Here is a 10,566-nt window from a genome sequence, read left to right on the forward strand (position 1 = left end):
ATCTATGATTTCTGATTATATGCTTTTAGAAGTACTGTGGTGATTTGTCACATAAGGCCTGACTCCATAGCTCTTTATGCTTCTACCAGATGTTCTGTACATACTTTTCTGGAAACTAAGGAAGTGATGTAAATAAAACAAGACATTGTTAGTCCTAAAAACCTGTATTAAACCATTTGCTGCTCTCTCAGTTTATGAATCTGAATGATCTTTGTGTTGTTACTAAACTAATTTTTGTTGTTTCTTGTACAGCTGCCAGTTAAGTTGAACAAACTCAGGTAGTAAGCAAAAGAAATCGTAAAAAATATTTAAATGCAGAGTGTCTTCTATAGTTGGGCACAGCTTGTATTGTCTGTGAGACTACGACATGCCCAGTAATTTATACTTATCTTAAGCTCTGTTGATTAGATTTACTTCAGATGCAACTGAACTTGTCACTAAATTCAACATGTGGGTTGTGGTGATATCACAAGAAATTTTCCATATGAGTTGCTCTAGTGCTATTTGGTAGAGGTATTTATTACACTGCATGTGTATTGCACTAAAAGCAAATAGTTTAATGTCTCTCTGATAGTTGGAGAGTTCCACTGCAATATCCTCTGTCTTTACAATACAAATATAATGATGCTTGGGACCAACTCCTGAACCAGTTTCCTTTAATCTGTAGGATGTCCCTAGACAACATGCACGTGGCTTTCTTCTTGTTTTACCATGTTAACAACAACCATATATTAGAATATTATAGCTGGTAGGGGGCTGATGATAAGCAGCCAGTAGTTATGTGATGATACCTTGAAGAAGGAAGTAGGGATTTGGGTTTTTTTACAACTTTTACTAAGACAGGTGTCATAGAGTCCTTTGAATGGTCATTGAGTGATTTTCATGCAGGCGTCTACCATCACAAGGTGATAGGGATGTTGGTGCCATGGCAAGATGATGTGTGATCATGCAAAGGGGGCTGCCATCCCTGTTCAAGGTAGCAGGAAGGTGGGAGAAAGATTTACCCATGTTGCAGCCTGTCAGTATCTCTAGTGCCTTTGGGAAGAGATTGACAAGCAGGACATTGTGAGCTGTGTGAGTTGTGCTGATGACTTATTGCAGTTTTCAGTCAGGAGATCATGTGTTTCTTCTTTTGTGTAATCTTGGTGCTTGTCTACCCATCTGTAAGTCAGCTATAAGTTGATCTTTGAGGTTTTTTCTGCCGTTGCTCTGCTCTGAGAGCACGTAGTGAAGTTTCCACATTAGATGAATCCTTCATTATTCCTGTTTGCCAAGAGCATTGTTCTCACTGGTGTCTATATTATGCTGCTTCTACTCTCATTATACAAAGTTCCATGTATTCCTTTCTCTTCATAATGTGAGAAAGGTCATAGGTACCCAGGGGTGTGATATCTGTCTATGACCGTAGAAAATGTCAATGTGAAATAAAGAATTTATCTGCATTAATATCCACTGGGGGAATAAAGCCTGAACTAGGAAAACTTGTGACTTGCAATAAAAATCACACTGTTTATGTTCATTTAAATCAAACTCAGCCTTTTGGCACTGAAAACATCTGTAGCTAGAGTTTTTGCATGCTATAAATTGCTGCTTGTGTTATCATTTCAGCCCTTATGGATCTATTTCCATTTATTCTCCAGAAAATATTTTGCTTTTCAAATTGAAAATTTTCAAGCTCACAGTTTAGGTCTTCTATGCTCAGAAGATGACTGGACAGACGAAAATAGCATACCTATTAATACTATTTGTGTTATTTAGTACTTTATATATTTACTTGGGATTTTGTATTCTGAGTGTGTTTTGAAAACAATAATTATTTCCAGAGCTCCTTTTTGGGAAATTGTATAGTATTATTATAAATTATAGTATACTATTATGTGGACTACAAAATAAAAATAGAAGTAGACATTTTCTCACAAGGAAATTTCTAAAGTTCTTCAGATGGTGGGTTTGGAACTCACGGAGTTGGTACCCTGAAATCCCTTTCAATAGATTATTACATCTAACAGAATGAAGTCTGAATAAAATAAGTTCCTCATCATTCTGCAGTGGTAGACTTGTGGCAGAAGTTGAGACTATTGATTTGGTGGCACTTTGACTTGACAAAGAAGGAGTTGAGATACATCTATAAGCTCAAATACACACAATCTGCAAGTGGCTTCATGTATATTTCAAGAGACTGGGAGAGAAGCCAGTTTTCTTCTGTCAGCCATGTAAGACTGTACAAAGCCTGAGCTAAGTCATTCATCTTCACATTCTGACTGTGTAGGCATGTCTGAAAAGAGAAGTGCTTGTTTACAAGGGAATGGATTGTACACAGAGCAGGGACTGACTCCAGCTAGGATCGAAGGAATTTCTTATGTGACTGTGAGAATCACATGTGGCACAGAGCAAGTGCTCTGGAGAAATTAATCTCCTTGGTAGTTCATCATTGCAAAACTGTTTCTGTGCATTTTTAGATGGCTGCATATTTTACCACTATTACAGGAATCTGCTGTGTCATTAATCATATTTGGATTTTTTTTCCTGGAGCCTTGGCTGTCGTAAAGTAATGAAAATACCTGGTAAAGTATGAGCACATCATCCATTACTGTTCAAATATAAATGGTTTTGATAAGGTTTGAAAGAAGATGAGCCAAAACCCCCTGTTGTATTCTGCAAAATTGTAGCTTTCGGGTAACTCTGGAAAAGACACCCAGGCTTTGTATATGAAAAGGAGTAGTCTTTGTCAGCTTTTAAAACAGGGATGCAATTTTGTTAAATGTAAGTGACAAACTCCTACCTAAGTCAACAAAGTAATTTTGTGTGTGAGAAAATTGTTCAGATTCCTTTTTGTGGAGCAGTGTTTGTCTAAAATTTGGATTCCATGAGCGTGGGACTAAATGTCAGTGGTAAAGTGGTCTCATAGTAAAACTTTCTTCTTTCTTCTTTCTCTCTTTCTTTCTTCTTTGAGACTTGCAAAAGATATTTCTGTTCATTGTGGCAAGTTCAATCAATTATAGATGTACAATATTTTGAGTAAAAACATGTTCTTCCACAAATGCTTAAATGAAACACAAACAACACTAAGTAATTTTTTTTCTAATTTCTTGTGTTTAATTAAACAGATTTATGTTAAAATCTTCATCTGCCTGCTAAAGATTATATCTCTTGATTTTTACTTAAGGTAAGATCTGACAGATAAACAAACATATTTTTCATATTTTTTTTTCAGAGTAAAATAATAAAAACATGTAAAGATGGGGACTAGAAGTGCGTATAAGTAGAAATGGACAAGGAGGAGATTGGAGATGATCACTTTAAAAAATCAAGAATATTTCCCTGCAAAATTATTTACCTATTTTCTGAGAAAATTTATAAATATATTAGCAAAAACAAGAGCATAACTATCTGAGGAAAGAGTACAGCCAGTCATCAGTGTTTGTTTCAGTAACAGTGCTGTTAGCAGATTTTCAAATAAATCATTTCCTGCTCAGTCTTTTTTGGGTTTCCTCTTCTCTTAGTGGAATTTTCAGAGATCAAGGCATTACAGATCTTCCTTCGTTTTTTTTTAAATTTTGCCTTTCATCTCCCACCTCCCCTCTAGTAAGTTGCAAATTAATAGAATGAACATCTTGCTTTTATTCTTTTTTATGTTGCCATAGGCACTTTTGTTTTTTCCCTCTGTTTTTGGATCCTGTTGTTGATTCTCATTTTCTCCATCTTTATATAGTAGCTTATGGAAAAGTTATATGAAAAATATTCTTCCTTAAAAAGTAGCCGTTTAGAACAGTAACTTCCAGCATGTAAGGCATAAAAAATGTGCCATCAGAGACCAACCCTTCCTGTGCTGTATGAGGAGAGGCTGAGATCACTTGGTCTGTTCATCCTGGAGAAGGGGAGACTGAGGAGAGACCTCACTGAGGTCTTCAGCAAAGCAATGCAAAAGAACAGGCACTGATCTCTTTTCTGTGGCGACCAGTGACAGGACTCAAGGGAATGGCCTGAAGTTGTGTCAGGGGAGGTTTAGGATGGATATCAGTGAAAGGTTCTTCACCCAAAGGTGTGGATAGATAGAAGGTAGGAGAATAGAGGTAGTGGTGAAGGTAATCTCACCCCTAAGGAGTTACAGCTGTGCTAATTATCAAGAATGATGAACAAGCCTGCCCTTAATGGGCCACAGCTGGATCCAGTTAGGAGGGGTATTGTAAAAGAGCAGGTTGGCTGCTCGAGATGGAGATGTAGGAAGGAGTTTGTTGGCTGTGCAGAGGAGGAGTCAGTGCTGTGAGGAGCTGCCTATGAGAAATCACCAATAAGGTATGAAAGCTTTGCGAATAAGATAGCAGCACAAAGGGTGTTTGGGAACTGAAACAACTCCCCAGAAAAGTGGGCACAGCACATAAGTGCCCATTGCCAGCTTTCAAGAAGCTTTTAGACATTGCTCTCTGGCTCATGGTGTCACTCTTGGGGCCGTCCTCTGCAGGGGCAGGAGTTGTGCACAGTGACTCTTGTTGGTCCCTTCCAACTCAGCATAGTCTATGATTCCATGCAGCCAGTCACCTTGGTTCAAAAATTAGAATTCATAATGAAACTTAAAACATATCCATATTCTCTATTTCTCTAGAGCCTCTATCCTGTGAGCAGGAAATAGGCAAGCCTTTAATATTTGAAACAATATTGGTTTTTTTTCTTTATCTGCTGTACATATGAAATGGTTGAAAACTTAAGTTTGTGTTAATAGTAAAAAAAAATCCCTCACAGTAAAAGCCAAAAGCTAGGCCTCTTCCAATATTTCAGTCAAAATACAGGTTAAAAATAAAATACATTAATGGAATAAAAATAGGAAGATGAAATTTTGCTGCATGAAGATGCCTTTTTGTTTTATGTGCCTCAAATATCCAGTCTCAGAGGCAGTTAAAAAGTCAGAGTATGGCTAATTCCTAAACAGATGTTCTGATCCCACTTGTCAAAAACATGAATGTACTATATTTTGGAGAAAAGCCCATGAAAAGGACATGGGTTTAGCAACATGAAAGGACAAAAACTAACATGTCCTTCCTGAATAATGTCACCATTTTCCATGAATACTAATAGGACCCAAAGTCATTCTTTGCACAGTTCCTAGCTAAAATATGGATTTTCTGCCTATTGATAGCATCATACTGGCTGTGTGTTACCTCAGTCTACTCTGATTGACTGACATGTTTCATGCTAATTCCTTAGGATTTTATTTATTAACATACTTGAATATGACTTTGTTCTTTCTTTGTTCTTTCTGTGATGGAAACTCTTGCAGACTCCATATGGATGATTGTGCCTAAGTGTGCTCTGTCTGTTTGCCTTGAAGTGAAAGAACTGGATAATTCATTTGAAATCAGTGGGAATTATGGCATGCTGAAAAGAAAAAATAAGATCCAAGCACCTTAAATCTTCATTGCTGGGATCAATTAAAGAGTTGGATGTAGAATAATGGCATAGTAGAGGTATTGTGTCCAAATCAATTAAGGAGACCAGATCTTCATTGCTTTTTATGAAGTTGTGGTTAGTGTAATTTCAGTTTTGCACTGACAAATTTGTTCCCTTACTCTGCATGGATTTCAAACAAATCAACACAAAATGTCTAGACAATATTTTACTTTTATTTCTGGAATAAGGCACAAGTGAGGCAACATCCCTACCTGCAGATATGCAACTAAGAATATTTTTAATAATCTATTGACTCTTAAAAAGTAACAACTGCCATCAAAGTTAAGACTAATGTATGACAGAAGAAATAATTACAGTTTGATCTTGGATAAAGCAAATTACTTATGTTTTCGTGGGTGTATTTTAACTTTGGAAGCAGGAAATGCTAACATGATTGTTAGTCCAGAAGATGACACACCACTGCCTTGTCATGTTCAACAAGGTGCCACTTATTAGATCAGTCGCATCCATGTACATATAATAAGTGCTTATATATCTTACTGCCCACCAAATACTGGGTAGGGGAGAAGAGTGACTAATGAACAGTGCAGAGTTAACAATTTCCAGCGAAAACAGACAGCATGGTGATAAAGAGACCATAGTGCTAAAGGAACCAATTCAACTGCTTCTTAGTGAGTCTAATGCTGCCCCTAAAAATGCAGATTTATGACTAAAATGTAAATGAAACAGCCATTGTTGGCTCTGACTAGGTATAAAGCACTGAACAAATGGAGGATTAAAAACGAAGGCAAATACTCTTTATGTTACGAAGTGTCTTTTAAATAAAAAATCTGGCAAAAATACACTAGTATAGAATGGAAACATCAAGAGAAATGCTATTTTTATAGTGATTTACTTGAAAATTCCTTGAAGAAAAACAATTCCTTTGCATAGAACATTTGATGCTAATGCCATAAGAATTTTCTTTGCTATGGAATTTCCATTGATGTAACTCTCTAAAATGTTTCATTTCAGTTACATTGTAGACAACCCAAATATGGCAAAGGAGATTATTTCAATTTTATTAATAACTCTTAATAATACTCAGAGAACAGGGAAGATAAATCTCAGGGCTGAGGAAACATTAATGCAATGAAAAACATTCAAGGCAGAAAATAGTGTGAGGTAGGATGCCAAAGACAAGTACTTCCCAGGGTGATTATTCTTTAAGCAGATGGTGCATAGAGGACTAGACTGGTTTTTGTGGCACAGTAGGTATCACACAGCACATGTTGTTTTAAGAATAATGAAGACGTTTGCCATCCCCAAAATTAAGGGGAAAATGCATCATGCTATAACTAATGAGCTGTCTGAGTTATTTTTGACTCAGTTTATTAACAAAAGATTGGAGCAAACCACAGCAATAAATCTCTAGGACACATACATCCTAGACTGATTTGCATTCAAGGTCATGGCAAAGTTCAGCAAAAATGCAGATCTGAGCAGAACAACTCTTCATGTATCATGGATTGCTGTGTTTCTTTTCAGGCAGCTCTAATGAATAATGATGATTATCATGGTGGCTAGGATGTTAGGGACAGTATGTACTTGTGCATATTTGTCTTTCAATGTTTGTCACATGCCCACTTGTAGATTTCTAGCTAGAATGGAAAACATCCAACACTGAACTCCATAAGTTTATTAAAAAAACCCCAAAGTAGCTATTTAGTCATAAAGAATAGGAGGAGACAGTCATACTGCTTGATTTTATTCATCCAAAAATGCCTCACACAGAAACCTATCTTACTGTGTTATGAATGAGGAAAAAAAATTATTTGAAGTTGTAGTTTAGGGCCTGGGAGCTCATCATGTTTGTCATTTGGTGCATGTCATCACTAGATTCAAGCTCCATTTCAGTGATCTGATTTCTGTGGCAAAACCAAAGTACTTAAAATACACTTCAGCTCATCTAGGATCCTAACTTTCTCCATTAATTTTATGTGGAAATAAGTATGCCACCTTAGTAATTTTATTTAGGTTTTAATGTTAATCAAGTAGACAGTTAGATACCCTCTGAGCAGTAGTTATCCATACAGCAAATCTGGATAATTTAATTTATATGTGATTTTAGATGGCGCTATTTTATATCTTTTTATAGTCCAATAAGGGGATAAATGGCAATAATGTAGATATACTAAAAAGTAGAATGTGAAATTTACCAAGTCTTCAATGAAAGCTAGGGTGAATTTCAGGGTTTATTAAGTAAACTAGCCTATTTTTTAACATGCAAACCCTAATTTGTACTCTGTGGTTAATAATTAGTCTGCTTTTGTCTCTGGAGTTCATCAGTGTGGTCTCCATCAGCTTAGTGATGCTGCTTCTGTTTTGTGATAACTACACTGTGTCTTCTTTGTTTCTATTTTATTTTTATGCCTGGCAATATGTAGTCCTTGCATTCCTGAGATTGTAGTCCTTGGATAACAAGGTTGCAGTGGATGAGAAAATTATTCTTCCTGAGTAAGAGAATAATTTCCTATATATAGGGAGAAACATTACTGCAGAGACCACTAATCTGATAGTTATTGTAAACTTTCATAGAAATAGAAATACATTCTTCCTTATGAAGGAATCTCAGGAGTCATAATCATTATTGCTATCATTACCAAAAACTTCTGCAAGAAAACCAAATAATTAAAACATCCATCACCAATGAAATCTCTAGTCATCCACTCTCTGCATTAGAGGACCCTGTCTAAAGGATGAGGCAAAGTCAATTTAATTTATTTCAAAAATACCCCTATAAAAATGGAATGAAAAAACGTGAAAATTAAGCAAAAAGCATGATATTTTTTGATAGTTTTTGAAACATGGACTAGAGATGGATGGATTCTTTTTTATTCAAAATTATCAAGCTATTAATATAAAAAAATATAGCCACTTAAAAAGAATGAAAAGTCTTTTTATTTTCAGTTGTTTTGTTTCTATTCAATTTAAATTAAAGCCTTAGATTTGTCATGTATAGCAAACCCTAAAGGCAGTTTAATTCCTTCAACAGGTTTTAGTTTCAGAGAAAATTCTTACAAATATTGAGAGTCTCTCCTTCTGCAGTGTTGAAGACATATAATGTGAACAAAGGCAGACAAGGATGTGGTGTGTCAAATGAATCTGTTTCTTAAGTGTTCCCGTGCCTCTGTGAAATTGCTTTTTTCATATAGGCTGATTATACAGTTAGCATATGAAATATTTTCCTGACAGTGGTATTTTGCTGGAATAAATACACCAGGAAAAGCAATACTTTTTGCAGGAAATTTCCATTTAGTTCTAGGTCAGGTCAACTTTAATCTCCCTATTGCCTGAGTCACTTTCTTTGTTCTTTTATATTTGTTTCATTATATAGAAACCAGAGGGCCCAGATGAACCACAGAACATGTGCCCAATTATGTTCTGCCTCTGTATTTGGATAAGTGGGACTGATTGCTGCCATCATCAGAGGCTGGTTTCCATGGACAGAAAATCTACACATGAGGATTGCACAGGAGGAGAGGAGCTGGAACAGGACCCCTGATGAACCAAATGTTGTGCTGTGATTAACAAGCCTTTACCCTTAGCAGCCTTGCAATACTTCCCTTTCCATATCTGCCTTTCAGAGGAGGGAAGAGGTGCTGATGATTACCTTGCTACCACATATCAGCATGGTCTTGTGCAGCTTATGTATGACTTTCTTGGATAGGAAGAACAGTGAAGGTAGCTGAGATTGCTTGTGCTAGCAAATGTAGGGTCTCTGGAGCACTGTGGCCACCCAGTCTTCATTGCTATTATCTCTGCTTGAGTATGTCTGTGTCTTTTGTAGTTATGTGCTTAATTTCTCCTTAACCATAATAATCTCATCTGTGTTTGGCATATTTTAGTAGTTAGAATGACTCAAAGTTTTCCGTCTCTTTTTCCTCCTTCCTTCTCTACCAACAACGCAAATTATTTTCCTATAGAAAGTAGGAAACCTGGGCTGGCTATGTGATTTTGCACTGCACTACAGACTCACTAATAAATCTGGAAACTACAGCAGCAACCTTAAGGGCTTATAAAACAAGCTGCACCAAAGGTGCCACTGTACAGAGCCAAGCTGGAAGTCTTAATACGTGCAGGCTGGATAAACTACTCAGGAATATTTCAGAGCTGACTGTATTTTGATTTTTGCAGCTGTAACAACCTAACCGCCAGCCTGTTACAATGCTGCAACATACCGCTCTATGTGAGTTGAATAATCCCTCATTGCATAGTAAGGGTGAACAATGCCCTTTGGAAGTGGGAATTGGAAGCAGTATTAGTTGAAGTAATTCCATTTCCCTTTGTTTTGCAAATTTTTTTAACATTACTCATGAGCTAGTAAGGCTATATTTTTTTGTCACTTATTTTATGTCTACTGAAATTTAGAGTGTGTAGAATTAGACACACTGAAAAGAAGACTTAGTCTTACTGATACTGTCATTCATTCCTTATTCTCTACTTCAGCAGGTAGAAAAGTTGTAATTGTTAGACTTATTTAATAATTTAAGTACCTCACAGAGATGAAGTAAAGGTGAATGTACTAAAGACACAGTTAAAACCACCCCACCAACACTCTACTACTTCTTTGAAGCGACTGAACACTCAAAGTGTATAGTTTTTAGCAATAAAATCTCTAAATATCTTGCTGCTTTTGTGAAACTCTCAAATTGCCTTGGCTTAAGTAATTTAGCATTTGTCTCCTAACCCACTTAGAATGCAGGTGCTCCTGCTTCCATGTATAAACATGTATTCATACCTAAGTAATGATTAATAATTAATTATAATTATTTATCTATATATGTGTGTTTTAAAAAGTGGAACCAATATCTAAGATATTTTTCTAAACAAGTTTATCACAAAATCCTGCTCATATGAGGAAAAGCTGCTTGGCAGTGAAAGAAACAACTCAGTAAAGTGCTGTTCTCTTTCTCTCCAATGTTTGTTCCACAGGATCAGTGCAGTAAATTATCAAAGGCTTCAGATAGGCTGATAAACAGGGAAGTATATGTCTCACAAATATAATAGCTACATTTATGTGTGCTTATGCTAAATTTAGGCTTATATGTAAGCACTCTTTAATCCTTGTCCAGGCAGCTCTTTCTGTGGTCCTTGATGTGTTTGTGGCCTACGTGAAAA

General features: G+C 36.2%; 1 long non-coding RNA gene across 1 annotated transcript in view; it reads left to right on the forward strand.

Annotated features, from left to right (window-relative positions):
• Positions 1–9,178, forward strand: part of LOC135299086 (uncharacterized) — a 53,289-nt gene extending 44,111 nt beyond the window's left edge. Inside the window, exon 4 of the long non-coding RNA XR_010361141.1 lies at positions 8,783–9,178. This is a non-coding gene — a long non-coding RNA (uncharacterized LOC135299086). The remainder of the gene's footprint in view (positions 1–8,782) is intronic.
• Positions 9,179–10,566: the final 1,388 nt, after the last annotated feature.

The sequence above is a fragment of the Passer domesticus genome, chromosome 4 (assembly GCF_036417665.1).
Source record: "Passer domesticus isolate bPasDom1 chromosome 4, bPasDom1.hap1, whole genome shotgun sequence".
Lineage (NCBI taxonomy): Eukaryota > Metazoa > Chordata > Aves > Passeriformes > Passeridae > Passer > Passer domesticus.